This window comes from Haliotis cracherodii, unplaced genomic scaffold, assembly GCF_022045235.1.
Source record: "Haliotis cracherodii isolate W230 unplaced genomic scaffold, xgHalCrac1.p SCAF_1, whole genome shotgun sequence".
In the NCBI taxonomy this organism is placed as follows: Eukaryota; Metazoa; Mollusca; class Gastropoda; order Lepetellida; family Haliotidae; genus Haliotis; species Haliotis cracherodii.
The window spans coordinates 79,221,329-79,239,193 of NW_027266264.1; the positions used below are offsets into that span (position 1 = coordinate 79,221,329).

The 17,865-nt window shown below is 39.8% G+C and overlaps 1 protein-coding gene across 1 annotated transcript in view; it reads right to left on the reverse strand.

Annotated features, from left to right (window-relative positions):
* The window catches only part of LOC139469316 (neuropeptide receptor 15-like), an 83,029-nt gene that overhangs the window by 26,824 nt on the left and 38,340 nt on the right, over positions 1 to 17,865 (reverse strand). The window lies entirely within an intron of this gene.

A 17,865-nucleotide genomic window follows, 5' to 3' on the forward strand; every position in this document is an offset into this window, starting at 1 on the left:
TGTCTGCTGAGGCATCCAACGTCCAATAGAACCGAGGCGGACCCACGCGAGTCCAGCCAAGCCCACCTACCACTAACATACCGTCAGCGTCTCTCTCCTTCCCTCCCTCCAACCTTCCTACTCCATGACTCTCAGCCAGGGCATTTTTAGTCGTGCACAAAACACTCCGCCGAAGGCAGAAGAGTACATATAGATTTGCGGTTTGTAATGCCGGGTTGAGCAGCCGAGAGGTTAGTAAATGCTTGACATAATAGATGGCTCAAATCGCACAGAACTTTCATTAATTCCGACGACATGCTGTTCATTAATTTTGTCTGTGCCCGGATATGAGATTTTTAATATTGTCATAAACCGGTGGTCTAAGAATGTTTTTAGTACTTATTTATTGCGATTAGAAGAACTTTATCATGTGAGATGTGTTAAACCTGTGTTTATCAATCGATCTCCGGGTCATACGTAAAAGTGAACAGGGGAAAGCTTATTTGATTCATTTTACTACTTCCATATGTTTGATTCATAGAATGATAATGAGTAATTTATAGGTCATACATCGAAATTGAAACATCAAAGTAAAAAACGCCCGAACATGAATGAACATACGTCATTGATAAAACCAAGTAAATCAGTACATTTGCCGGTCTACATTTCACAACGTTTCAGGTACAGCCAACAATGCTCTTTATAAGGAAAAACCCGCTTCGTCTGTTTCATATTTAGATCTATGCTAAACGATTCTGAGTGTCAAAACATTCCCCACAAGACTGTGTGGGGGCACGGGTGGCCAAGTCGTCTAAGGCGCCGCGATTCGCTGTGCAGAGTTGCGTTGCTTGGGCACGCCTGAAACCTGTGGGTTCGAATCCCGGTTCGCCCCAAATATGTTTCTAGGTTTATCAGCACCATACCCGTGCTCGTGGGTTTCACCGAACTGGTAAACGTCCGAGACCTGCATCACTTCGGGCTTTCCTCCCACATTATGCTGACACGCCGTGATATAACTGGAATAATGTTAAAAGCGACGTCAAACCCTACACACTCACTCACTCACAAGACTGTGTGGCAAGAGGGATGCCTACAACTTTCCAATGGTCAACTGTTCCCATTATGTCGAGCAATATTAATACAGCTCTAGCCTCTGGTGTTTACATTTCCCTAACTTTCGAGGTACAATCGAGTATGTTTTTCTACAAGATTTTTAAGAGAGTCATATGCCTATTGCTCAAAAGTTTTCAAAATGTTTTATGGTACACATGTGGAGGACAATTACACATGTGACGCATCAGTGACAAAAATTATGTCCGATGCAATTCACTATTGTTGGGGTGAACAACTGACTTGCCATTGCATGTATTTGTGATTGGTGCCACCGTTGTGACCAGGATACGCTCACCTTTTCATAAACACATGCTTATGATATAGTCGGAATCGTTCAATGGACCTGTTAGGTTAATCATCAGCTCGGGGCCCTTTCCCCCTCTACATGCAGCCCAGACAGCGAATGGGGAGTCGGACAACTTGGCACTTAGGTTCCATGTTTTTCCCGAATCTTGTCAACGACATTAGTGTCAAAAGAGACAGAAAATCCAATGTTATAAATGATTTAATTCAATTTATCAAAAGGGACAAGATCAGGTTTGTTGGCATGGATATGGGGCTGTAAATGGGCCCATTCCAAAGAACTTTGTATTCATCATTTTCCATGACGCCCTCTACATATTCTGGGTCGTACCATGGATGGACCTGTGTATAAAAAACCCACAAGCATGGACAGGAAGGGGAAATGAAAATGAACGAGCCACTCCATCATGTCCCTTAAGATACAGTGATATTGTCAAAGCTGGGCATCCACTGACAATGTGTTGGACAATCTCATTAAATTCATTACATAATCTACATTTGATATTTACTTTCTAATGCAAAATCACATATTGGCGGTTTCAAGTGACTGGTCCTGAGCAGCAAACAGAAAGCTTTCTGTTTCACTTCTAGACCAGCCGACCTTATCCAAGCGAAAAACTCTGCAGGGTTACTGGCCCTCTCAACACACTGCACGTAAACTCGATGCTGTGGTCGTTCAGATAGCCTCTCCTTGAAAAACTGAGTCTGGGCCGATTTGATATGGCACGTCGCTTGGTTGATACTCATTTCTGTACCGTCCAGCAGTACATAACCATCAACAAAATCAACACTGACATTGAGGTCATCCTTGGCTCGTTTACGAAAACTGTGGAATGCCTTGATTTCATCATGAGTCTTGACATGCTTCACAAGAGGATCAGACAAATAAATGTGTGCATTAGTATTATTATTATTTTTATCATTATTTCCAGACGCGATACCCCAACATTACCTTCGCTACATCTACATAATAAAATCAAACTTTCTACCGTAACCTGAAGTAAAGGAGCTACAAGAGCCCTGTGCGTTACGCCCTGTTCGTTACGCCCTGTGTCATGATGGACTGGACTTAAACTGTGATAAATAGGCACGTGGTTGGATTGAAACTGTGTGATAAATAGGCACGTGGTGTAAACGTATACATAAACGGTTGCGTGAATGAATACGACTATTATGCAAATGCGATATCTATGAACCAACATGACCTTTTCTAATCTAAAACGCGGAACATGTAACGAGACAGAATGTCTCATGAGTTGACCACCGCTTTGGGACTCAGATATTATTGACAGACGAAATGATCCACTGAAATAAATTACAAGTTTGCATGTTAATATAATATAGATTTTAGGGTGACTGATTACCGTCAGGCCGTCACGAATCTAAAGTGGCGTTTATTGTTGAAAATCAGTTTGTGTCATTTAATCAATATATTTTATTACGATCCTATATATGCATACAGAAAGTCTTATTTTGACTACCCGTTAAAATTTGATATATAATTAAAAATATAATGATAGTTGATATTAAACTAGACTAGACGAATTATCGAACTTGATTTGTATTATATTTTATATTTGTACGATTCGTCAACTTTTTCATCCAAAAAGCAGTCCCAGGCTTGTTTAGCGCGTTATAATATGATCCCTCAAATCGATTTAGCCGATTATCGAACGTGAACTGTGTTTACAGCATGTGATATTTCATCCAAATTAAATTTGTCTTGAAATCCATCAATATTTGTCCAAGTCGTAGACGTTTATGACTTTGGTGAAACCGACGCGAATGTCTCTGACAAATCATTATCTGGAATGAAATTTCAAAAGAATGCAGGTCGTAGACGAGTACTGGCCTGATGGCCTTGGTTAATTATAATGGCGTACCATCGAACCCTGACAACGATGCTCATAATATCAGTTACTAGATTATCTGGTCGAGACTCGATCGTTTACCTGCCGTCGTCAATAGCTGGCATATTAACGAATACAGCTTTACACAATAAACAAGAAGGGAGGGAAGGTCCAAATGAATGCAGTTCGAAAAGAAAAACGCTTTGGTGAAACGTAAGCTAAGGGTCGTAGTCGGGACGTGGGTCGAATTCGAACCAACGATGGCACGACTAAGGGAGACGCAACTGCATTGCGAATTACGGGCCCAGAGGGATGCAAGACAATCCAGTGGGCCGTTAGTTCATAATACAGAAGTAAAAATACGATGTTTCTTGCAAACATCAAAACTGGTCGCTGTCAAAGCCTATATGTATTATACTACCTACAACACTGCGGAAATGTGTTATGCTCAATATATTTGAAGCAAATCCTGATATATAATAATATATTATATATAATATATCTATATCTGTTATATATATTATATATATACATATCTCTGTGTGTGTGTGTGTGTGTGTGTGTGTGTGTGTGTGTGTGTGTGTGTGTGTGTTAGTGTGTAAGTGTGTGTGTGTGTTTATGCCCATATGTTATGGTAGTAAGCTTCATTATCAGAAAAGTTCAAAATGCTTCGCTGAAGATATGAAGTCCATTGACATTTTGAACGACTGTCCGCATGTGATAACAGAACACAAAGCTTGACCTTTTATTCAAACAACGATTGTAGATAAAGACTTGTTTAGACAATTAATTTGAGATAGTTTTAGAACCGGTCGTTCAATGTGTGAGATGGAATGTTAATTTGTGTTAAACCTATTTTTATTTAATTACATAAATTTACATTATTATAAGTCCATATATAGTTCACAACCATGTAAATCAAACGCAAAAGTAACACAGGGGATCATTAGGCCATATCACTTTAACGTTGTTATGATCCGACCAATTGGAACTATTTGCCCTGTATAATAGCAAGTTAAATTTAACCTGAACTTGATTGATGGTAATACACAGCTGAGAACGGACGCCACTTATCATTACCATATTTCATAAATATGTCAATAACCAACCCTTGGGACTGGACGTCGCTGTTAAGGTTACTATTAGTCAGTAGTTAGTTATTTTAGTTATTTTCCTTAAACATATGATAAAATGAAGAGGCACGTGTGGTTTAACTTTACAACTTAACATTTCAAGCATTGATTAGCCAATGTTAATTCAATTAATTTTAATGCTTTTTAAAAGAAACACGCCGTCAGCCTCAATTAAAAAAATGAACGTACATCTACCATAACAAGGTATAACATAATTTTGTTCGATCACAACTGATCGTACCGGCCACTTAATTTTAAATAACTATAGCCCATGCCCATGGAGATTTCAGAAGCTGAGATTCAGAAAATTCACTGTTCGAGTAACTACTGTCATTTGGGTGATTTCAAATATTTTCAGGCAGGGATACACATTCATTGAAAGACACGAATACAAACCTCATCAGTAATACTGATTCCAACCAACAAAAGCTTGAAACCCAACCTTTCAGATAATTGCTGTTGGGAAATCTGATCATCTCTTCGTACACATAGTCCAGATTCAGTCATTGTTCCTGACGCTCCTGGATATTCATCTCCAATCACCGATCTGTACAGAGGGGGCAAGACAGCGGACGAAAATAAACAAAATTATTTTGGTGAAGAATACAACTGTTGTAAATAGAGACTATTACAGGTGTGTCATACTGATTTTACAGACCAAGTGTCAGAATGCCTGTATTTCCCGAACGGGAGACATGAACTATTACATGAGTTTCGTAAAACCTGTATGACACACATGCGAGTTTAATAATTTCTTTATTAAACATTATTTCCTAATCCTTTTAAGCTCCCCTTTTGCAAAAAGCACAGATCACGACCGCCGTCTTAGACAACCACAATTGTTGAATGAATTCAATGATCTTCAGCCATGATTGTCGTTTCTAGTGTGACGTCATTCCGACATGACGTTGACAATGCATCCGGATGATGAAAACAATACACTGGTGCTTGATATTTTCCCTAGTGCACATACGGTTTTTATCAACTCAGTTATTATTTGGTGCTACACGCCTTGTGCAAGAGTTTCTGTTTTGAAGTGAAAGTGGAGAGATTACAAGGCGGAAAAACGAAGCTGATGAGGAAGCTAGGGAGTCGCTGTTCTTCATCCAATATGCGGTAAACTGGAGCGAGGACTTTTTTATGAAACGAGAAAAATTAGTTTTCTCAGAGCGGGATGACGTTATTATCAGGCGATAGTATTGATGTGCGTAAACCTTTTCTTCACTTGAAGTGGGAAGGTAATTTAGGCCCGACTGAAAATGAAAAACTTTAACAACGGGTCTAATATTAATACATACCCTCTTGTAGATGACCAGGTGTATTATGGGAAGACAATAGATATTAATTACGTCATAAAGTAATGGTTGAGTGATGTAAGGGTATGTTGTAAATGCCGCAGCAATTGATTCTTGCCACGACGGTTTGTATGTATCGAGTGATATCAGTGATTGAAAACATAAGCAGCCATCACAGCCATGACATTACGATAACACGCAACCATGTTACACTACCCAATCCCGATTGTAGTCGGTAACCATTGGGTGTAAAATTTGAAGAAGGATACTACACTTCAACTAGTAAGGTAATCGACCAGTAAAGATTCCGGGGTAGAATAGGTCTTCAGCAACTCATGCTTGCCGTAAAAGGTGACTATGCTTGTCGTACAAGGCGACTAAAGGGATTGGATGTTCAGGCTCGCTGACTTGGTTGACGCATGTCATCGATCCCAATTGCGTGGATCGATGCTCATGATATCAATTACTGGATTGTCTGGTCCAGACTTATTTACAGACCGCCGTCATATAGCTGGAATATTGCTGACTGCACAAACAAACAAACAAATAGTAAGGTAATCTTAGATGTAAAGGTAAAAATATATAAAATTATTACTAAAGTGTTTTCTTTAACAATTGTAACGATCGTGATTGAAAGAAGAAATAAATGAGTACACGGCCAAATATCGGCGTATATATAAATACATAAATACCTTCATTGTATTTGTCATCCTCACGATGTCCAAATATTGAGAAAAATGAGGCTGCCACGTAACTTCGATTTTTTGCACTGGTTGATTCTATAATGAACCTTAAGATTATGCAAGATAAACTACAAATGTCATATTCCTATTTTCGTGCGTAATGATATCAAACCGTGTGGCTTCTAGACCGCATTGATACATTTACTAACACGATTTATGTTCAATCTCTATGGAACCAATGCGCATTTGTTTCTTATGCCTGCGCAGTTACCCCGTGGAGGTGAGGTTAGTGTTTCTCCGCGGAGCTTCCCCATGAAGACTTAGAATGCCGAATCATGTTGGTGCTTCAAGAAACACTAAAGCCCTTAACTACAGGCAGTTTGCGCGGTTTCGAATAGACGATGGCTGCAGAGGTAGGGCTTCCGACGGGAGCTTTTGTCCCCAGAAACCTTTCTGCTGACGAGAGTATAATTAGCACAACATCAATAGACATCTCCCGCAGGATGGGTAAATATCAGGGCGTGGCGTCATCATCTTTCACCTTTAAAGTGCAACAGCTACTATTGTAACTTCAATAGTCCGACATATGGTTATCGATTTGTGACATGGTTGGAATTAATTGTCCTAGTTGATATTATGATTTTTAAAGCAAACATCCTGTATACTGTAGTTTACTGTACTAGGAGCCAATATTAAAAACAATTAAAAGTACATTAAGATATGATAAGTCCTACATGTGAAAGACATCCAAATTTGTAAATGGCTTCCATAGCGGATACATATTGTCATCCGTACATATGTAATTGCTAATGAAAAGGATATGCACGGCGTGCTAATCTTAAATACTTAACATGTTTGTTTGTTTGTTGTTTAACGCCGCACTCCAGCTATATGACGGCGGTCTGTAAATACATTGTTTGATAGGCATTACTTAGACGTTGATGGATGGTAAAGTAGACACAAAGGCGGCGTTTCGGAATAGATCCCTATACCGTTGCCTTGCTTAACAACGGTATACGGATCTATTCCGAAACACCGCCTCTACAGTATTAAGGAAGTTGTTATCCATATATTGTGTCTACTTGGTCTGTAAATAATCGAGTCCGGTCCAGACAATCCAATGATTGACATCATGAACATCGATCCACGCAATCGGGACACGATGACCTAACGCATTTACGCCGCTTTTAGCAATATTCCAGCAATATCACGACGGGGACACCAAAAAATGGGCTTCACACATTGTCCCGGCCCCATGTGGGGAATCGAATCGGTTCTTCGGCGTGACGAGCGAACGCTCTAACCACTTGGCTACCTGGCCGCCCCCAGAAGACATATAAAATCGACATTATAGAACAAATGAACATGAATAATAGATATATAAGGATTCAAAATGACCCCATTTCGTAGTAGAGAACCTGTCTTTTCCATGATGAGTAAAATGTCATTTAAAATTTGTATAACTTTGGTATCCGTTTCATTTGACCGGATAATTAGGCCAATTTAGATTCTACTTTTGAACACAAGATGTAGAATACTCGTATTGCAGATAAAACAGATGGTGCACATGTGGATCGTGGCGCAAATTTCCTCATGGCGTTACTGTAGCATTCAAGTAATCCCTTGCTGCAATGTTAAATCGATCACATAATCAATCTGAACCTCATGGTGTACTTACGCAGGTCAGCTTGATCTTTCGCTGACACTGGTAGCTATGTAAAACATAATTAAACGCGCAAGAGATCTTATCCTGAGGTAATGTTACTTAATTGCAGTAAGCATGCTGCCTTTTTACCTGCAGAGGAACAAGTGACCCCAGGTTATCGCTATGCGAATCTTCAATTATTAACTATTAAGGTTGACGAAATCGTCGGCAGTAAAAGATAGTAAAAAATTAATAGAACCGACAATTTATTATCTGATATTACAACTGGATAAAACGTTTATTTCGTTATAATCCATGTTTGATATCTGTGTCATCAATGATTTTTAGTGATCCTTTTATATTATGTTCATCGCTATTTTGCCTTCTACCCCAATGGAGGGGCGGTGGGGTGGCCTAGTGGTTTAAGCGTTGGTTCGTCACGCCGAAGATCCGGGTTCGATTCCCGACATGGTTGCAATGTGTGAAGCCCATTTCTGGTGTCTCCCGCCCTGATATTGCTTGAATATTGCTAAAAGCGACGTAAAACCATACTCACTCACTCACTCTACCCCAATGGAATCCGTTTCGTCGGATAATTGAGACTGGTTGACGATATGTATTTACTCTGAATATCTAAAAGTGAAAAAACGAATAAGCGTTGGATATTTCTACTAAAAGCGGTGTCCATTGCACGATTCTGACTATATCATTAGCATGTGTTATGAATCACTATCAAATAGTGATGACACAAGGTGTTCACATCTGGGGTTGTGTGCTGAATTATCAATGTGGGGATGTGTTAAGTTAAACGGCTTCAAATTGTTGTGTTCTATGTAATTGTTTACTGCGTGACGTAATGGTTTTATTTATGAATTGATAGGGACATGATGTTATTTACTGTGAGAATATGACGGCGGCCTGTAAATGATCGAACCTGGATCAAACAAACCAGTTACTGGTAACATTAACATGCCGTCGGGACGCGATGACATACAGTCAACTAAATATCCGAGACTGACCATCCATTTAGTCGCCTCGAGCTCGCATTTGTCTTCATACCGAGGCAAGAGCATCCACTAGCCTATTTATTACAGACTTGTTGTCAATATGTGCGATAGTCCAATCATATTTAGCACAGGAAAGTGGGCTTGATGTGGCAAGGGTGGAAACATTCCCATCAGAGAACATTTCACAAAATCAACATCCACGACAGGTACACCTTCGTATGAAAGCGATTTACCGCTGCCTGTCTTTGTTGACACGAATATGTCTTTTTCATCTCCCCCCCTCCCTCCCCCCCCCCCCCCCCCCCCCCTCCCTCCCCCCAACGATTGGCAACGTTTTTATGTCAGGAATGAAATAGCGAATGTTTTTGTGATCTTATCGACTGGGTCGTCGCCTGTGGTATTCGCCATCTTTGTGAAGCTATACGAGTTAACAGCGATCTGATTGGATATCGTGATTTCATTACAAGTGGCACAACTCGTGATCTACGAAGGTGGCGTCAGGGTCAAGCCAAGAAAAGTGGCCTTGGTGTTGCAAGGGAAGAAACCAGGTTTTGATATAAGCTAGTGGACACGCTTGCCTCGGGAAGATGCGCATTTGTTACCAGTGGACGTCACAGTCAAGTGGTAAACATGTGGGGAATCAAACTCAAGTGAACGCTGTTACAGAAAGGTGACTTCATTCCTTCCTGCACAGATTACTTTGATGTTACGATGCATCACCTAGAAAGGCGGCAGACAAGAGACATCAATTGCCTGAGAAGATTGGCTTATCTGCTGCAGTAAATGTCTTGGTCAGCTCAGTAAATGCAGTATCATCGCAAACGAATGTGTCGTAAGAGGCAGCTGACATTATTCTCGGAGACATCCGGGATGGTATGTAGGCATAAGAGTGGGTTATTGTTCTCAAGTCTGAAGGCGTAGCCATAAAATGAGATTAGTATCGGAATGATCAGCGACTGTGCTTTATCATATGTGCGCTATACCTCACTTCCGTTCTCGTAGCCATGGTTTCCTTTGTTAAAAGTGTAGGTGTATTGACACGGCCAACTTTACAAGTCGCATATTAGAGTATTGAAACCACAGTCTGACAAGATCTGAACGTTTGGGTGCCCAACATAATTTCATTGAGATTAACAGTGAGGTGTAAGTCAATAGGTACCCTGTAATCGTCCTTAACAGCATTCGTTGAAAAAGTTTGTTCCTTGACATGTTGATTTAATTAACAAGGTTACAACTGCACATTTCTTGCCCTGCTTTATTCCTCACTGGCACTTACGTTTTGAATGAAACTTAAGTGTCTGGCGGTTGCTATCGGTAGGGAAGGGCGGTCATACTTACCCTGTCCGCGAAAACCTGATCAATGGTTATCCGTAATCCTTTCATATAATTTTGACGTTTAGAATTGTACCCTTCTCCAAATTAAAAGAACCCACAAACTGAATCATTCATAATACCACACAATGACACGTTCGTGTTACACCTTTGGTGATTAACTCTTACATATCGATGTCAGAACTGTCGTATATCAGGCAGGGATACAGCTTTGTGGTAAAGTGAGTGAGTGAGTTTGATTTTACGCCACTTTTAGCAATATTCCAGCAATATTACGGCGGGGGACACCAGAAATGGGCTTCACACATTGTACCCATGTCGGGAATCGAACCCGGGTCTTCGGCGTGACGAGCGAACGCTTTAACCACTAGGCTACTCGACCGCCCCCTTGTGGTAAAGGAATGGTGGAGTCAAGTGTTTTAGTGGTTGGCAATGTTCGTTTATTATTCGGGATTTTATTGTGAAAATATATTACCGAATATATTATGCTGTGATATAACAAAAATACTGTTCAAAGCGGCGTTAAATTAAACTCACTCACTCAATAATTCCCGTGTTTCGTAACACTACAGGGAATATAATTTGAATATAAACAACACGCCCAGGGAGCACAAACGGGTCTATACAATATATTAAGGAAAATGTGACACCACATGTCACCAATGCAATATAAGCGAATATTATATAAGCTCCTCCCTGTCCAATGTAAAACTCCATTTCTACTCATCAGAACACCTTGTGTCATCGCTGATTTTTATACACATATAATTTTCACCGCTGTTTGACTTTAATGGAATTTCGACCCATGTACTGTTTCAAACCTGATTTGTCACACGTACCCTATAGCTAGTTACCCATGCACATACAGATACCAGATAATCTAGGTAATAGAGTATTTAATCGAACCTGGCAGACAGCAATAAGAAGAATGGATTTTTGATCTGCAGACAGATATTGCATTCTACAGACTTCTTCGACTTGGAACACAGTTACTAGATACTGGTGGACATAGAGAGGAAGGTAGATTAATGTATCAATATTCCAATTCGCCAGACCACGGAAATTGATGGAGAATTGGGTACTCCAAAGCCATTAATTAAATTCAGTTTGTAGTGTAAAAAATACAGGTAGATAAACCTTGAGACACCACTGTTTGTACATGGATGACTTTTCGAAGAAGTTACAAGATTATTACAGGGAACCATGTGAGCAATAGTAAAGAACGATGGTAACGCTGTTTCAACATGTCAAACTCAACTGCTTATATCGTATTAGAAACAGACATAATTTGAGCCTGAACTTTGGAGTATGATCAACTAAAGTGTATATAGACATACGTTGCCATTAAATGTATGCGATTTTACCCTGTAGCACTGATCGTTATGTCGCAGTGTTCATTCAGACGTCGACATGTCGACGTCTTTATTGTGGTATACATGTACCAACATGATTCACAGGCAGTTCACACAGTTGATGGTAAATAATTCCTAGGGCTTCGATTAATTTGCAGTGTGTACATGTGTCACATCAAGACCAGAGCGACTACAGTAAACCTCGGTTATAACGAACTCAAAGGGACTTCTAATTTTAGTTCGTTATAACCGTAGTTCGTTATAAGCATATATACAGCATAACTACAGCAAATAGTCGGGACTAAAAAGTAAGTTCGTTATATCCGTCAGTTCGTTATAAGCGAGTTCGTTATAACCGTAGTTGACTGTATTTCGAAAGCCGTTGAATTACTTTTTCAGAATTGGCAATGAATATCAATACGCTACAAAACAAAACGATGCACAAACTTTGATATCATTCTAGTTTTCAATTTCTGTAACTAACATGTGCTGAGATTCCTTACATAAGTACAGACCCAGCCTCACGTACAATTTATAAACCTTTTGAAATGTAGTTCCAGAAGGTCATTTTACACGAATATGCCAAAATAAGTCATATGAGTGGAGAAATATCTGAGTAAAGGGGAACACTCATTCTGATATTCATGTTTCAGTACTGTTTGGAGATGAGGTGAGGTGAAATGGGGTTTAACGTTGCGTCCAAGATTATTGCACTTTTATAGCGACGTGCAGGCACGTGTATGTGTGTGGCTGCTTGTACTAGTCCGGACTGATGTCGACTTATAGTGCTAGCTCACTGAGATACCATGCCGCAGTTTAACACGAATGCCCCACTCAGACACAGTATACTGACTCCGAGCCGACCAGTCCTTGTTTGCCGAGCGCCAGACAGGGTAACAACAAGTACCATCTTTTAACGTTTTCTGGTATGACGCGGCCGGGGATCGAACCCCGGACCTTCCGCTCTCCGGGCGGACGCTCTACCATTAGACCAGGGAGGCTGTCAATGTTTAGAGAATCACCAATGTAGTGTAAACGTAATTTCCATAAAGCTTTCCGAGGAGGCTGGTTGACGAGACAGACGGACGGAAAGACGAAATACATTCACTCATTTCAACTCTTAAATTCTGAACAGTCCAGTTGATGTATCATGAACAGCGGTTACATCGTATTGAAATCCCTGGATAAAATGCACGACGAAATAATAAAAAGACGTAATAAAGATCATGCTCGTTTTAACTGTTGCTACGGCATTCTCGATTAACAAGTGTATCATATTTTCATCCTTTTGTAGACAACCTGGATAGCTTCGCCATCAAAGCTTCGTTTCTGAGGTGACGTCACCATCTCTGATCACTAACGTTACACTGAATGTATCTCGCCCATAAGCTTGAAATCAACAACAAATGAAAATGAAGTTTTGAGAACGAGTTCGGCAGAAATCGAAATTTAAAAGCACGGTTCAGTACGAGCGAGTACTCAGTATATTTAGTCGAATAAAAAAATATTACTTACAAATGATCATAAAAGAACGTTTGGCTAGAAAAAAGGAGGCAAGGCAAGTCCTTAAGATAAAAGGGAGCCCAGTGACTCTCTTCATTTTCTGCCAAACATTATAGACTTGCGTGGGCTGTATTTGATATATATTTGTATCAGGGTCTGTAAGACAGACTACAAGTCCTTATGCCACAAGACGTTGTATGCTTGTTTCAAATATTATACCAATAAAGGATATGGTGGTGAATGGGTCAAGGGTATTATCATAGCAAAATGGACATATAATACACTGCTAATCGAGGATGTCGCTATTGCAGAAAGACAAATTTCGAAGGTAGCGTGAGTGACAAGAATTTGTCACAAATTGTTTGTGACATTGAGGTGCAAGTAGAGATAGAAGGTACTGAAACCAATTTAGCTGCTCAATAACCGTTTTTCAATGTAACTGTCTGGAGTAATGAAGAGGAAATTAAACCATCACCTGAGAAAGTGAGACACTGGTTGGGACGATCGGCACCGGATGGTGAGCTCAACAATTTAATTGATGATCAAGAAATCTGAACATAAAGAAGTCAGCTGCTTGGTGCTTTGAAACATTTGTGGCATAGAGAGTTAAATGCATTGCTCGAGGTAAAATTGTGATTGAACTGTTAAATGTCGCAGATGGTAACTACTTTTGTGGAAGCAGTGTATCAGCCTTAAGCATTTATTTGCTTTCCAACGTCAATTCTGACAAATGCTGCACATGTTTGCCGTGGATTCCCAACTCAAGTCAAGCCTCACTCAAACCCTTGCGTCTCCAACTGTTTTGCGAACAACCACAAGGAATAGTTTCTTGAATTATTATACTATCTAATTTAGGTGAAATTTGAAAGCTGTGTATTTAGCATTTCGACTATAAATTTAACAAAAAATTGCTTTAAATACCTGATATATGTATCTTTTTAGCTCACCTGGCTTGAATTCAAGTCATGCCCTGTATGTCCGTCAACATATGTTTCGTGCAATATTTTAAATTTTCATATTTGGTACTTCTGGAGTTAGGGTCAACACATGATCCGTATATCGCGAAATATTTAATTTTGACCGTTATATGTGACCTTTGCACTTAGACCATGCTCCGCTCCAAAACTCTCTCAAAATCCATTTCTTCTCCCTCTGAAACTCATCTCCTCAGAGTGAGTGAGTGAGTTGGGTTTAACGCCGCTTTTAACATTATTCCACCTTCTGGTTAACGCAGGAGAAAATCGGTCGGACTAGGATTCCTTTTAAAAAGGGAGATCTACCTTAAGAAGCAGACTAAGTTAGGTACATGTTCACAATTCTTAAATTCAAATTAACAGCCACTTCATTGTGATGTCGAGCGTCTCAAACATAGTATGGACGGCTGATCTTCAAACAAGATTTTACATGCAGAGACTTCGTTTCTCGATCTTGCCTCCAAGCTGGCATGGAAGGGAGTACTTTCGGTGCATCTAAGAACCAGTGAACCTGACACTATGCACGCATCGGCATTCTGTATCATCCCTACAGCATACCTACACATTGACAGAACCTGAGCCTCGTGCCTATCTTTACTATTTTGAGAACCTTTAGAAAATACTTAGCCTTCATCCATGTAAACACATGTATAATATCTTTTTGTAATGAGTTTTCCCTAAAATGAACCACTTTAAAATCGACGGTTAATCAAGTCAAAGCTTTGTTTAAGATTGTAGATAAGGTTACATCAGACCTGAATTCAAGCGCTTAACAACTGTCGTTTGTGATTATGGTAGCATTATTGATATGCAAGAGAAAGCAGATGTAATGGTTTCGAAGCCAAAATAATGCATCCGGCAGTTAGGTAATGGATTAGCAAACACAGGGTTGGATTAGAATGCAGTCAAGTAAACACGTTCTTTCCGCATGAAGAAACACGCAAATGGGCAAACAAACCTAATTTCCTTGCCCGTGACGCAGTTGTTGTATAACAATGCATCTCTTATAAAAGACACCCAGGAAATCGGTTAAATAATCTTGAGAGAATGTTCTTTTACTTCTCTATCACCAAGAGTCAAGCTATATCACGTCGGTTTGAGAATAGTTGTGTCTGGCCTAGGTAAACCACAAAAGCAAAGGGAATGAGGCAAAGCGCCGATAGCCGTTTGTCGACAATCATGGGACCTATTTTCTCTGGGAATCTACAGGCAGTTCTAAACCTGAGGGTAATGGTGTAGATTAACAATAGCATATATACTACTATATAAATATGACTGCGGCTTTTTTTAATGAACATGATCGTTTCACTATTTATTGTGAGTTGAGTTCGGTTGGGATCGCTTTGTAAATTACAGTATTTCAGTTATGTCATAATGTGTCAGATTTATGTCTGAGGAAGGACACATATTTGAAGCAGGTCTTAAAAACGTATCGTATTGGTGAAGCCAACGAACAACTGTGACCAAGCTGAGACTCAAAACCATGATCCGCGTCTTCCAGTAAAGCTTCCTATCACGCGAGCCCTTGGCCTATCATTACTTTATACAATAGACACACACACATGCTTGCCATAAAAGGCGACTATGCTTGTCGTAAGAGGAGACTAACGGGATCGGGTGGTCAGGCTCGCTGACTTGGTTGTTGCATGTCATGATATTAATAAACAATTGATGTTAATCACTGGAATGTCTGGTCCAGACTCGATTATTTACAGGCCGCCGTCATATAGCTGGAATATTGCTGAATGCGGCGTTAAACAACAAACAAAAAAAACAAAATACTTAATACAATTAGTATATAATGACATCTACACAAGAACTATTAATGTATTGTCATATTATGCATTTCAGGTGAACGTAGTATGTACAGTATAACAAGTATACACTATGATTATTAAAAACACCACCTATACCACGCTTTTTCAAATTGATTGTTGAAGTATTCTGAGTCAGTATATTGTCTTTGAGTAGGGTAGTCATGTTAAACTGCGGCATGGTATCTCAGTGGGCTAGCACTAGCATTAGTCCGGAATAGTACAAGCAGCCACACACACACACACACACACACACACACACACACACACACACACACACACACGTGTATGCACGTCGTTATATATGTTGAGCGCCGTTAAACCCTATTTCACCTCAGCTCAAGATTTTACAACTTGGTGATCAACAGCGTAGCAAAGGCTCGAAGTGTACTTCCTATAAGGCCAATACGTTATTTGGCCCGCTTGATATGGGAATGTAAAGTTATGGTTACAAAACGTAAATGTAAAGTATCCAAGCATTTACAGCATTTAGTTGAGTTGAGTGCAGCTGATTTTACCTTAAAAGAGAAACATCTTCACAAGGTTTAGTCTTCACCAGACTTTAATATTTCATTTTCTCCAAATTTAAAGAAACAACTGACAGAAGACGGACACCGAGACATTTTCGTTAGCTTTCTTCGATTTACCGTCCAGTGAGATTTAAAGATTGAACAAGGTCTGAAAAGCCCAAACGTTTTGTAAATAAGTAGTATACAGTAATTTTCGGGATTTTGAAATGTACCTTGTAAGAGCACTTCAACGATAGTTTGATTAACGCCGCGCTCAACAATATTCCAGTTATATGACGGCGGTCTGTAAATAATCGTGTCTGGACCAGACAATCCAGTAATTGATATCATGAACATCGATCGACGCAAGAAGGAAATGAAGAAATATATCAACCAAGCCAGCGAGCCTGACCCGACCCCTCAGGCGTTTCTTAAGACAATAGCATGGGTTCCTGAAGACCAATTCTAACCCGGATCTTCACGGGTGTTTGGTGATTGAGGATATGCAGTTGGATTCAGAATATATATTTGTCCTTATTTTTAGCGGGCTCTACCTTGAGAGGACTTTGACAATAAATGTTCCGACAACACCGCCTAAAGCTGAGGAGATGAATCTTTGTGATGGCTCATATTTTCACTTAACCTTGAAATTTAAAATAAATACTGAAATGCCCCGTTTGGAAATATTAACAAGTAGCATTTGTGTGTGAATGGAAGGGCGAATTCCAGCTTTAATGAAGTCCAGTTCTTCGTATGCGGGTTCTACATAATTTGATGGTCTTGTTGGTAGACTGGTTTATTAGAGATGAGGTATTCGGCTCATTTAATCTGATGAGTGACCACTGTCAAAGGGCACTATAATGCCACGGAGTCAATACGCTTAAACTACAAATTGACCCAGAGGTCCGCGCCTTCATATTACCTCCGCACTTCATGGCGACTCAAGGGTGCGGAGAGCTTGCCTAAATAGAGTTGAAATCGATAGTTCAATCATAAACCCCACGTGAAAATGTCATCAAGATCTCTTAAGCCTGTTTCTAAAGGTATTCATTTTGAAAACAAGTCTGTCCTTGGCATCCACTATAATGTATCACGGAACCCCATCTCACTTGGAATGACTTTGGGAGTTTGACTTTGCTTGAGTTGAGAGCCTTGCGTGTTGTGCTGAATTGATTTGTCACAGGTTGTGAGTTATTGGTACAATACGAAGTACTATCTAATAACTAAAGATTAAGATTATCTTAATGTATTTACATGGGACCTTTGGAATAATGGTTATAATCTAATATAAACACGATTATTAATCAATAGACATGAACTGTCTGTCCCCATTAATTCCATAACCTGCACTTTGAGGTTATAAATGAAATTGA